This window comes from Balearica regulorum, chromosome 4 (genome assembly GCF_011004875.1).
Source record: "Balearica regulorum gibbericeps isolate bBalReg1 chromosome 4, bBalReg1.pri, whole genome shotgun sequence".
NCBI classification, from domain to species: domain Eukaryota; kingdom Metazoa; phylum Chordata; class Aves; order Gruiformes; family Gruidae; genus Balearica; species Balearica regulorum.
In genome coordinates, this window is record NC_046187.1 from 49,162,757 (window position 1) to 49,175,269 (window position 12,513).

Consider the following 12,513-nt stretch of genomic DNA (forward strand, 5'->3'; position numbering starts at 1 on the left):
GGCCAGTCACTACTGAACTCAAACACTTTGTATGTGGTTTGCATTTGTAAACTATTTAAATGCAAAGAGTAGCACAAGCCCGGCATTGTGCAGCTTACGCTATCAGGAAAATTAAGGCACAACATCGTGGGATTTTTTGCTGTTGCAACGTGGCCATTGCCTCAGTGTTGCTGTGCGCCATTATACTAACCTCAGACCCATGACAGCTCTCAGCTGACTTCACAGGAACAATCTGCGTTTTCCACAGTCCCTCATTTGGGATGGCAGCCCTGGGCAGGACGGGGCCAGCCAGCCACTTCCCAGGGAGGCCGGGGTGTGAGGGAGTGCGTCCCGGCCTGGCCAGGCCAGGGCCCTGCCGGGGGAATGTGGCCCGGCCTGACCTGCCGCTCCCCGGGGCTGATGATTTACCCCAGGCCCGGCCCTCCAGCCACGGGAGATCCCAAGACTTCTCACCCCACACGCTGTCTACGAAACCACGCACAGTTTAAAAATTAAAACAAGGAGAGGTTTTATCCTCGTCGGTTGTAATTTTGAACCAGCACACCTTGCCTGGCTGGGGCAAGGTCACCGGCTGCCCGTGACCACCTGTCCGGCCCGGCTGCGGAAGGGTCCCCCCGTCCGCCTGGCCCCACTCTGCCCGGAAAGGCGCCGGCCCTGCCGACGAGCCCCAGGAGGGGCGACAGCCTCCCCGGGCACCGCAGAGAGATCCTTCTCCTCGCTCCCGCGCGGTATTTTTAGTCGCTGACCCAGTTCCCCTGCTCAGCTACCTGCGCCTCCCTCACCGCCCTCCGCAGCGCGGCCCCCTCGGGGCGGGCAGCAGCCCCGCGCCCCCGCCGACAAAAGCACCGCCCACGGGCAGCCCGGCCCCGCGGCCCAGCGCCAGGTGAGGGGAGCGGAGCGGAGCGCGGGGCCCGCTGTGGGGCAGGTGCGGCCGGAGCGCAGTTACGGGGCCTCGCTCGGGACGGTCCGACCCGACCCGACCCGGCCCGGGAGGTGGCGCGGAGCCGCTGGCGGGGCGGCGCAGCGCAGCGCGGGAGGGGGAGCTGCCGCGGCTGCCCCGGCGCTGGCGAGGAGCGGGCGGGCGGGCTGGGCGCGGACGCGGCGCTGCTGGGCCTCCGCGGGGGCGGAGGGGGCCGCGGTGCCGGCGGGAAGCGCAGCTGCAGCGCGGCATCGCGGTTCGGGGCAGTTTTCTCCTGTGTAACTCAGCTACAAGTGAGGGGCAGCGTGTAAGCGCCGGCGTAAGTACCGACTTCTTCTTTCTTTACAAAAGTATTAGTTTCACACACACGCACCCCGGTACCCCATCGCCTTTCTGGGGCCGTGCGCGGGGGCGGCCGGATAACGGGGCGCGGGAGCGGGGCCGGGTCCGCCCGGGCACCGGGGTGTGTGGCCGGGGAAGTGGGTCACTGCTGCGGCCCGGGGACAGCCGCCGCTCCGTGCCGCTCCTACTTTCTTTTCGTTTTTTCTTTTTTTCTTTTCTTTTTGGCGATTAACCGCCAGCCGCGCTGCCGTGTGCTGCGCGAGGGTGTGACTGAGCCACGGCTTCGGCAAGGGGCACAGGTGCAGCGGCAGCCAGGCCCGCTCCGAGCGGCCTTTCCAGTGGGCTGAGGAGTCAACGCTTCGGGGGTGGTTAGTTGTGTGGGTTTTTTCTTTTAAATTTAAAGATCTGGAAATCATATGTTGCTGGCAGAGCTTTTTAGTTGTTTGAATGCTGACATCGTGTTTGAAATGTTTAAAATCTGATAGAGCTTGCTCTCATGCACCTGAACTGCTTTGGTCCCACAGTAAAAGTGCTAATGCTCTTGAGACTTTAAAAGAATATCTTTAATGCTCACTCCTCTGCTTGCTGCTATTTATACCATGCAAGGTTGGCAAGGAGAGGAGAGCCTGCATTTGAAAAGGACATTGAGCTTAAACTTGATATCATTGTTCCAAGGCCAAGGCGAGAGTGCAGATATTTAAAATAAAACAAACCCAAAAAAAGCCACAGTAAACACCCCTCTCAAAACAACCCAAACTCCCCTCTGCCTCGTGTTTTTCTAGTTTATGATCAAAGCAGAGAACTGAGCATCCCCTTCTTAGGGATATGTAGGTTCTTGCTTCAGACATGGCTCTGATAGTCTGCCACAGGACTAAGGCTGTGCTTTGGGTTTTGGGGGGTCTTTTGTTTGTTTTTTGCTGTGATGTGGTGCACAGTACAGCTGGTTAAACCCCATACGAGGCAGTTATCTAAAAAATGAAGTCTTATACTGTGGCAGATACACGCACGACTTTCACTTAGGCAGGTAAAATAAATCGTAACTGGTTATTGCTTATGGATTATAAGGTTGGTAACAGTGTAAAAGTAGCTATAATGTAAAATACTGTTAATACTAAGTCTAACAAATCGGATGATACACTTACACTATTGAATAGATACTTGTGGTTAATAATTTCTTTCCTCTTTTTTCTAAATGAACTCAATACACAGTAATACTTTGCTCTCTGAAGTGAGGAGAGGTAAGCTTTTCATATAATCGAACTTGTTTTTGTGGGAGCAGAAAAGCTTTAACCTGCTTGATTTATGTCACCAAGATATTCAGATGGTCACTGGTGGTGACCAGTGTGATGGAGTTCACTGTCTAAATAATTGTGGTATTAACAGTTGTTTATTCCTCATGACATGCACCATGCTCCTGTGGAACTACAGCGATGCATCGTAGCGGCTGGCTCATGTGACCAGCCGCTGGGGCTAACCTAATGCTAATTATCGTGGGTGAGCAATAGCTTACTTTTTGAGCTCTGTTTTTATGGAGCTTAATTGTACATGTGGTAATAAGGCTGTATTTAAAATTCATATAGTCACTTTTAAACTATTGCAGTGTTCTGATTTCTGGCTGAAATCAGGCTGCCTCAGAAGTGTGGCTAAAATAGTGATAATAATCTGATAATTCTGATGCTAAAACTTTACCTAACATCATTTTCCATCCAGGGTAAACGTGATTCTATGTGTAAAGATTCCACAACTTGAAAAATATTTGAGTAAGTGTTGAAGTTTTAATAGCTGGTACCTTAAAACTGGTTTCGTTGTATCTTTTTGAGCAATTTAGATTCAGAACATAGTAAGCCTCACTGTTAGATGCATAACTGTTCCTGGTTCTCATGTGTTTTACTTAGTCACTTCTGAGGTATTGGTTTCAGCTGTAAGACGAAGTCTGCAAAAATGCATTGTAAAGGCCTTGACAAAGTCAAGAACTGACAGAGTAATGACATTCTAAAAGCATTTGGGGCATTCCTAACTCTTGCATTTTGCACTTTCATCTGCAATCATGTATGGAAGAAGTGGTGTTGGGGTTTTTGTTTTGGGGTTTGGTTTGGGGTTTTTTTTGGTTTGTTTTTTTTTTTAGGAAGAGCCAAGATTCTTGCACAGAGGTGGATTGTTATGAAAAATGTCAACTATCAGGAAGTTTTTTTTTTTAAAATTGTAGGGCTTAGTATTGAGCTGAAATCTAACATGTCAAGTAGCTAATGATCTCAGCAATCGAGCAAAATAATTACACTTGTAATAGAAACTGTGGAATGCAGATTAGCCAGTTGATAGTATGGGACTGATTTTATAGATCTAAAAATAAAACCATACATATGTTTTCATACATATATATGCATTTTATACATGTATAAATGTATATATTATATATAGATAAATGTGGTATGTTCATGTAAGATGCTGAAGTGTGCCGCTCTGGCTCATGTAGGTATCTCTCACCATCACACAATCATAATAGAGAGTGGCATATGTGCTATGATGCAGCAGAAACGGCTGAAGTGATTGCCTGCCCCGAAGTCCCTCTCTCTGTTAGGTCATTTTGTTATTTTCATTCAATGTCATAGTATATCCTGATTTACTGTTTGACTGGGAAAATCAAGCCCTTGTAAAGTTGCCTTTATCCCGTGAATTCAAAGGATTACGTGGTGAGGTTGTGGAATGCTCAGACTGTCCAGTAGTTTGGAGTTAAAGCTGGACAAGCTTAATGCTCTTTATTCTGCTTTACTTGATTTCTTGTGGACAGGGAAACAAGAGTTAGTGCTTCTTCAGTGTTTGTGAAGTGTAACTGGCTGTTGTACGGTTTCTTTTAAGCAAACATAAAAGTGAGAATGGTAACAGCCTAGTTGTTTTTGAGGGAGTACTTGCACCGTGGAGTTTGTTCCTGTTCTTAATTAATGTATGAAGATGCTTTTTAGACTCAGCAGTTGCTCTGATAGAGCCATGGGCAGAGTTGTTTTCTGCTTTCCTATGTTCTCTGTCACTGAGACTATTCCACAAAGTACGTTGGCTATGTATAGGTATACTTTATTACTTGGAAAAAAATAAATAAATCAGTGCTATTTGATAATTTTATTTGTCCTTTAAGTGACAAAATAATATTGAGTCTTAGTTTTCTACATTAGTGGGCTTTTTTCAGTACCAAAAGTTATGTCAGGATTTAACTTTCCTCTGAACGGTATGATTTTCCTTTTTTTTTTCCCCCCCATTTCTAGCACCTATATTAACTCTGGTTTTATTTCATTGACTTTCCCTTGCTTTGGATGAATTGCATTAATCCTTAATGATTTTGGCACTTCGGCATGTAAGTTATTTACCTCAAACTGCTTCAGTTAGTATTCTGTTTAGTTTTTGCATCGGGAAGAACCGAAGCTGCTAGTAGCGGATAGCTATGGTGCCATCTATGCATCGTCCACTGCATCAACTCTCCAGTCTCTGGGTTTTTTTTAGGTGGTTCCCCTAGGTCTGTCATTTTGTTTGTCTTTATCATAAAATTCATTTTAGCTCTTCCAGTTTACTGAAATCTAAATGCAAAGTTGCCAGTGTGCTCTCAGCAGTCTTCAAGTACTTAGAGATTTCACAATTATTTTTCTTTTTGCAATCTTAAATATCTATTAAAAATGGACACTAGCTCATTTTTTGCATTTAATATAAATGTGGATATATATTACCATGCAATATGGGAATTCTGCAGGGAAATGAAACTAGTGTATTCAAAGCACTGGGAACTGAGATGTTGTAACCCACATTGGGTTTTGAACTGGTTCCTACTGCAGACCCCACTAAATGTGCACATGGTGGTTGTCTTTCTGCTCAGAGTGATGGTGGTTGTCAGCTGTACAGCAAACTCCCTGAGGTGGGGTAAACCAATCTGAATGTGTGTGGTGTAGCTCTTTATTCTAATGGCCGGTACGCCTAGTATCTCTAATACCTTTTGCTGTATATTGTCACTAACAGGAAGAAATAAGAAAACATTGCTTCCAGAGGCAGTTTCCCTGCTGTGTTTGACTCATTCATGTCAGTGAAGGTGGACAGGCCTCTTTCAAGCAAAAACAGCGCTATTGAAGGAGGGATTTTCATTACTATGAAAATTATGTTTGTAGTTATGTTAAGTAACTCTGTTTTCCCCCTCATCTCCTGGCAATGTATGAGGTTCATACAGCGTGTCCTGGACTTGTTAGTTCAGTTCAATGGTGTCAGCTGACATCCGTGAGGTCTGGATGGAGTGACCTGTGAAATGGTGCTCCTTTTTCCTTCCTGAGATCAGCTGTAAAGCTATGCAACTGGCCACAAAAGAAATGCTTTTTAGTCATTATGCCCCGAACGAGCATGATTGTGCTCTTGGGTAAGTGTGAGTATTTGGTACCGGGAGTATTACAGAGTTCTGTTTTGCCTCCATTCATCTCCTGTTGGTGTTGTAGCTGAGGCTACTGGAGAGAGATGCTGACTAGTCATGTCTCTAGTGTTGAATTGCAGCAGACTGAAAAAATCTTGTCTGAAAAATTTAGAAAATAAGAGGATTTTGCTGCACCATCATTTCAAGAGGGTTTGGGAACTAAGGATATGTATGCTAACGGGCAGTCTGATAGAGTTGTGGCAAAGAGTATGGGCTGGTAAATAAATTGCCATGAAACAAGAAAAGCTATGAACTTGTCTGTCAGGTACGGTTTGCGTGCCCATTCTCACAATAAACATGAGGTACCTTTTTTATTTTACTTGGCGTTTACTGTATGCTCCTAGTGAGTCAAATGTGATACCTTTAGCTTTCTTAGTAAAAGTAAAGATAGTTGTAGTATTTCAAGACCATGATGTGAGACCACTTTTCAACTGGAAGTATAAATGCTGCTGACACTGGCTTATGCATAGTGTGCATCCCGTTAATGCCTAGTCTACCAGAGTCATTGGTTCTTGGACAGAGTTTGAGGTATCTTAATATTTGATTCAAATGTCTTAGTGATAGTGAAATACTTCATTTACTGTGATTGCTAGAGGTACTTGAAATACCAGTGATGTGACTGTAAAAGGGAAGTCAGGAAGTGATTGCAGAATACTTTCTCTGAGTTTGTAATTCTGTAAACGAAACCAATTTTTAAAGAAAAATGCAAAGTGGCTGGGAGGTACCTTTTAGAGGTCACTTCTTCCAACCTCCAGATCAAAGTAAGACTACTGCCCGTGCTAGATCAGGTCAGCCATGACAGGATCTGACTGAGCCTTGAAAATCTCTGTGGATGGAGGTTCTGTAACCCATTTTGGATATTCTTGCAAATAACTTTGTTCAAGGAAAGAAATAACTTGAACTGGGAATGGCTGATGAGTCATTTACAGGATTATAGGCAGGAGATGTTATAGAAGTCAGTTGGCAGTTGTACCCAGTCTTGGGTTTTGGTACTGCGCTCTTTCAGATGAAATGCAGAGACACCTTCAAGGAAATTGGTCTAAAGTAAGCTGTTGGTGCCCCTTGCCTCTAAAATTACACTGACCGTGACAGGATGATTCATCCTGTCACTGTGCAAGGCCCTAGCTCTTTATTGCAGCTCCAAGTTGCAAAAAGATTGTAGTTCTGCCTGTAGGTGTTGTGCAATTCTTTGAATGCTGGCTCCTGCAGTGAGGAATTCTCATATGCTCACCTGTAGTCGCCTCCCTTTTGACCTGCCTGTCCTTTCATCCAGTTGAAGCTGCAATGTGTCAGGTGTCCTTAGAATTGCTTTTAGCCTGGGGAAAAGAATCTCCAAGCTTTCTGGAAGAAATTAGCAGGAAACCTGACTGTTTTTAGTGGTATAGGGGTAAATGGTGAGAAATTGGAAGGCTGCTTTGTGGATATAAGTACAAATAGCTTGATAAATAATTATCCTGCAGAAAAGTGGCATACATACAGTGTGTAAACTTGAAAGTCTGTCTGTGCAAGCTTTATCTAAAGTTTCTGGAGTTTTGCTAATCTGTGCTAGGTGGTGGTTGGTACAGCTTCCTGTCTGTGGAGCAAAAGCTACATACACAGCTGGTTGTTATTTGTAAACTGGGTGTCCATTTTTAGAGATGTATAAAGGATTGTTTGATTGGACATTGTCAAAATTGGACATGCTTTTCACTTTGGTTTTGTTTTTTTCATTCTTCTTCTGCTTATTAATTTTAGTGTCTTGAATTATGTGTTATTTAGTGTCACTTGTTTGTAGCTGCAGTATTCCATACTGGTAGGTTTTTTTCTGTCTGTCTTGGCCTTTAAGTTGCTTGATTAAAAAGACAACTTATGGCAAACTGATTCACCATGAACATTTGGAAATAATTAGGGTAGGTATTCCTTTTGGGAGATATTGATCCATAAACAAAACCAATATGCAGTATGTATTTCAATGTTAGGATTTTTTTATATCATTAAAACATTAATTCATCATTTACACTATGAATCAACAGAAAACTTTCTTTAACGGTATCAGGATACTGTCCTGCTCTTGAATTTCTGTGATGTTCTTTTGTGAAAAATTGAAAAATAACTTGAAATTTGGTTTGATAGGCTTTTAACCCTCCTCTCTGCCACAGCCAGTGCTGTTTGGAGTATCTTGTCATTTGCAGTGATGTCACTTGGAGATTAAACTCTTGTTTTGATAGACTTTTACCTGTCCTAAAGCATGAACTTTCCCGACATCTTCATTACTAGGCTTTATTTAAATGCTGGTTAAGTGTTCTGCTGATTTGCACTGATTCTGTTCATACTTGAATAGCCCTCTTTGGGGTTAGCAAACCCAAAAGTCATGCTTTTCAGAAAACACAGCTTCTAGTGAATAATTTTCTATCAATTAAATAAGTTTATAATTTTCCCAGAAGCTCGAGTAAATAAACGTGCAACCCACCAGGGTGAAGGACAGGTTGTTTAAACAACTAATTCTTGCAGCAAGGTGTATGCAATATTAGGGTTTCCACTTTGTGGAATATAAACCCAAACTTATGTTAATGATTTTCTATCTTCATTCCTGGGTGTATGTATTATGCACACCATTGGACTGAAATAGTGAGCTTGGTCAGCTGGTCTAAGAAATTAGCACTGAAATTATTCTCTCATACTGTTATTCAGCACAGAGATCTAATCTGGCCTGTTGGAAATTTTTTTGCAGAGGTTGGACAACTGTATTTGGTGTGCTTGACAAAGCCTCCCCTGTTGTCTTTAATGCCACATACAGTTCTCAGTGTAAGGCTCAGGGCAATTTGCTACAGGTGTGCCTGTCCTGTTTGGTGTCTTTTTGCAGATATATTGGTTGAAACTAGGTAGTGCTTTGTCCATCTTTGAATTTGGACCTTTTGATTCCCTCTGAGAGGCTTGGCAGCTTTTGTTTTTGCAAACGTGCTGGTATTCAAACCGTTACTACATTACTGTATGGCTCTTTTTGGTGTGGGTATTTTTTCTTCTTTCTTTACCCTTCTTTTCTCCCACTCTCCCCTTCCTGTTTGTTGCTTTGGGAGAAGAAAAAGAGGAAGAGGAATGCTTGTATTCAACTGCTGCTTTCCAGATTTTGGATATCAGTCATTCAGTCATGTGTGTACATGATTATTTCTGACTCATAGCTGAAGCTCTTGATGGTCCTGTGGATTCTTTGTTGACACTGACTGTCTAAGCATGTGAAGAATATCATGTTGATGCTGTCTCCGCTCAGTCCATCTCAACAGTGTTGCATGATAGCATAAACCTCACCTTTGATACTGCCTGTTTATGGCTGTTTGATGCAGGCCACTTCTGGATGTACTGGCCTGGTGGTTCTTGGCACCGTAAGCAGGCTCCATCTGTTGCAGCACTCCCCCATCTGATTTGTGCACTGGTTATTGCTTTCCTCCTGTCAGTAGTAAAGGATCTTAAAAATCATTACTCTGTGCTTTTTGACTATCTGATCTGGGAAGCCTATTGATTGCAATGTTCTGCTGTTGCAATGCTACCTAATTGCATGGCTTGTCTGCCAGCTTCGCCCCTGCAAGACACCCTTAGTACTGACTCTGTAGTCTTACTGCACTGTAGATATCTAGGGGATGTCTGTAGAAATTTGGTGCTTCTTGATGCTAGTACTATCTGGACAACTCCCTCTTTCAGGTATGCTTTCTACCAGATATTTGTAACTGGGCAGCCTGTATGGTATCCATATAATCTCAGGTGTAAGTTTGCAGGAGCTAAACTCTACTGCAGGTTTCCACTAAAGAGAATGTTATTTGGTATATTTACTCATCACTTAGTGATACAAGCCAGACTTATGGCACTTTATTCTCTTATCTTTCAAGCAGTGTGGAGCATGGACCCTCTTTATTGTCTGGGAAATCGCATCCTTTTCTGGTCTCTGTTACCAGTACCTGCCATCAACAGTGTGAAAGTACTGAAAGAAAAACTGCCTGTGTGATTCATAGTTCATGCAGCAGCATGGGTTATGACATAACATGTGGCTCAACTTAATGAATTTATTGTCATTTATTTGTCTTCCTGAGAAGTACTCTTCCCTCACATAATAGAATACTTATCATGCACTTTTTTAGATGTAGTGAGGGTCATCTTATTTGGTGCTCAGTTGCAGGTAATCAGATTTTTGTTACGTTTGTATCTACAGGTGGATTGCTGGAGTTCTTCCTTTGCAAGCTTTCCCTAATGAAATGAAAGGAATTCCTCACAGATATTTTGGTCTGGTTGTGTCCTTAACTTGTGTCTCAGTATAAAAGTGTCTCAAAGCTACAGATGTCCCCTGTAGTGCATCTGTGTTTCCTCTGCTTTGTTTCTGGCTCATAAAGAGTTCATGGGACCTGTTCAGGAATTGTTATAGCTGAGTATTATGAAACTGAATTGTCTGGGTGTTGTCTCCTACTATAGTGATATAATCAGCCAGAGCCTTGATGCCAGGAGATAATAGTAGCTGGTTCTGCAGTCAGCATGGGTTGGTGGCCTCGGGCAGCTGGATGCCGTTAGGCATTTGCACTCTCAGTATCTGCCTAGAAGGACAGCAGAGGCTTGCCAGGCAGTTAGGAAGCTCGCTTATTTTAGCATGCTTAAATCTCTAGTTGTAGAATAAATGTTCCTGCTCTGCACCAACTCATCTAATGAGTAGCTGCTTCTGAGACTCATTTGGAGTTGTGCAAAGCACTGCTTCACCTAAGGTTTCTTTGTCCTTCGTTGCTCCTTGATACTCTAATAGCAAGTAGTACAAATCTTGTGAGCTTGACAGTTTTCTCAGGACATTATAAAGGCTGTTGGTCATACACTTCATTATGTATACTGCTCGTGATAAAAGTTTGCTTCTACCTTATTACACAAACACACAGATCCAGATATCTGAGCAGTTTCTGTAGGTGGCAAGGACTCATCATTACCTTTTTTTTTCCTTGCCCTGAACTTATTTGGGTTTGTGTGCCATGAATTTCAAGTAATAAAACATCCTGCTATTCAGCAAATGGGCTACAAAGTCAAATACCATAAAGCAAGTCTTCTATGTCACAAATTTCTCAGAGATTTCATAATGGTTGTATTTGGCATAACTAGTATTTAATTGTGCTTCTCTGCTTTAATAGTGCTTCATCTCAACATGTAAGATGTTAGTAAATCTGGTTCCAAATTTCAACCAGCTTGAGCTGGTGGTTCATTTAATAGCTTCATTGCAAGGTGATAATTGAATAGCAGCTGTCTTCAGTTTCCTAGATGAGGAGGCTATATCATTAGACCTTCTGAAGTCTTGCTAAAAGCTGCCTCTACTGAAAGAGGTATTGTAGCTTTAGCCATTACTTTAGCAAGAAAAGTATTGAGTGTGTTTTGTTGTTGTTTTTGATTTGGACTCCTTGCTTACACTATAGCCTGTTAGCTGGGTGCTTCAAGAACTAGGCAGTCATGCCTGCCATATTAGTTGCGGTCTCTGGATATTTTTTTTCAGTGTATGACTTTTTCCACCTGTCCTAGCCTAGTGGTGATCAGTACTGTAATTTTTTCCCTCTGTGCCCAGCTATCTTTATAGCAGTGTCTCCTGTAAGCTGACCTGTTGGTGTGCCACAGGTCACTGCGCTGTTGTGCTGTTGTGTAAGCCTTACTTTATGTTTCAGTGGTACAGCTTGGTATGTGGGCACGTCTCCAGCCTTTACTGTGGGGTACCTTGTAGGTATGCTGTTATCTAATTACAGTAAGCCTGTGTGGTGGGGTTCCCTCCCTCCCCCCACCCCCCCCCCCCCCCCCGGGCTATTTTCAGTGCAAAGTAAGTGGGAAAGCTTTGTCTTCTACAGTCACCCCGTCATAGGCTTTCAGCTATTTCCAGTTGTTTAGCTTTCTTATTGAAGGTCATGTGGAAGCTGGGTGGAGGACCTTGGGATCAGCCTTTCTAGTCTTTAATCTGTAATGGGATGCATATCATTGATAAAGAAGTCTGGTTCTGTAGAGGTCATTCCATAGTATCCACAGAAGTTATATTTAGAGCTTGTTTAGATCTGATTGGTGTCAGAGTAAAGCTACTGTTACAAACTGCTTATTTATAAACACACGATGAATGCCAGCTTCCTGTAGAGGGGCAGCTTAGAATTTTTTTCTTAAAAAAAAAAAAGGGAAAAAGGTTTCTAGGAAAAAAAAAATAAAATCCAGTTGCAATATGTTCTTGATGGCCGGTGTTTTTTTTGCCAACCGATGGCTTCATATAAAACTGGCTTTCTGCTTGTCAAATGTAAATATAGCCAGATACTGTACAGAAGTTGGTTTCTCAATCTACAGGATTAATCATGGTCTCCAGGTAGGAGAAGGTGGCTTACAACACAGTTGCAAAAGCAGTGTGCTGGCTGCTTCCCTGCACTTCTTTAGCTGATCTTTTCCCTCTCCCCTCAAAAAAACTCTCATTTAAAAATGCGGTATCTGTGTGTTCATCCTATTTCTTATTAGTTGTGAGTGAACAGTTGTAACGATGCACAAAGGTGCAGATTCTTGAATCCCTGAAATGTTACTGGCCCTTCAGTGTGTGTGGTTTGTTTTCTGGTTTTGTTTGAGAAGCACAATTTCAGAGAAATCTTAAATGACAAATTCAGCTTCTTTTTTGCCTCTGAATAAGTGGGTAAACATACAACCTGTTAAGAAGAGTAAATGTAGTAACCCTGTGCTTGTCCATTCAGCTTTTAGTTGTCTAGTATTTGTTTTGTAAATGTAGATATGAGCTCTTTGTTGTGATTTTGGGGGGTTGGGGGTTTTTGTGGTTTTTTCTCTTTTAAGCCCTTGCACTCTTTTT

At 42.9% G+C, this 12,513-nt stretch overlaps 1 protein-coding gene across 8 annotated transcripts in view; it reads left to right on the forward strand.

Moving 5' to 3' along the window:
• Positions 1–237: 237 nt before the first annotated feature.
• Positions 238–12,513, forward strand: part of MTUS1 (microtubule associated scaffold protein 1) — a 126,332-nt gene continuing 114,056 nt past the window's right edge. For 2 of the 8 annotated variants that reach the window (XM_075752040.1, XM_075752047.1), the window contains exon 1: positions 1,023–1,242. The gene's annotated coding sequence lies outside the window, so the exon portion shown is untranslated. Of the gene's footprint in view, positions 926–1,022; positions 1,243–1,428; positions 1,630–9,354; positions 9,375–12,513 lie in introns of those variants that run through there. The other 6 variants (XM_075752041.1, XM_075752046.1, XM_075752042.1 and 3 more) reach the window with 6 other exon arrangements.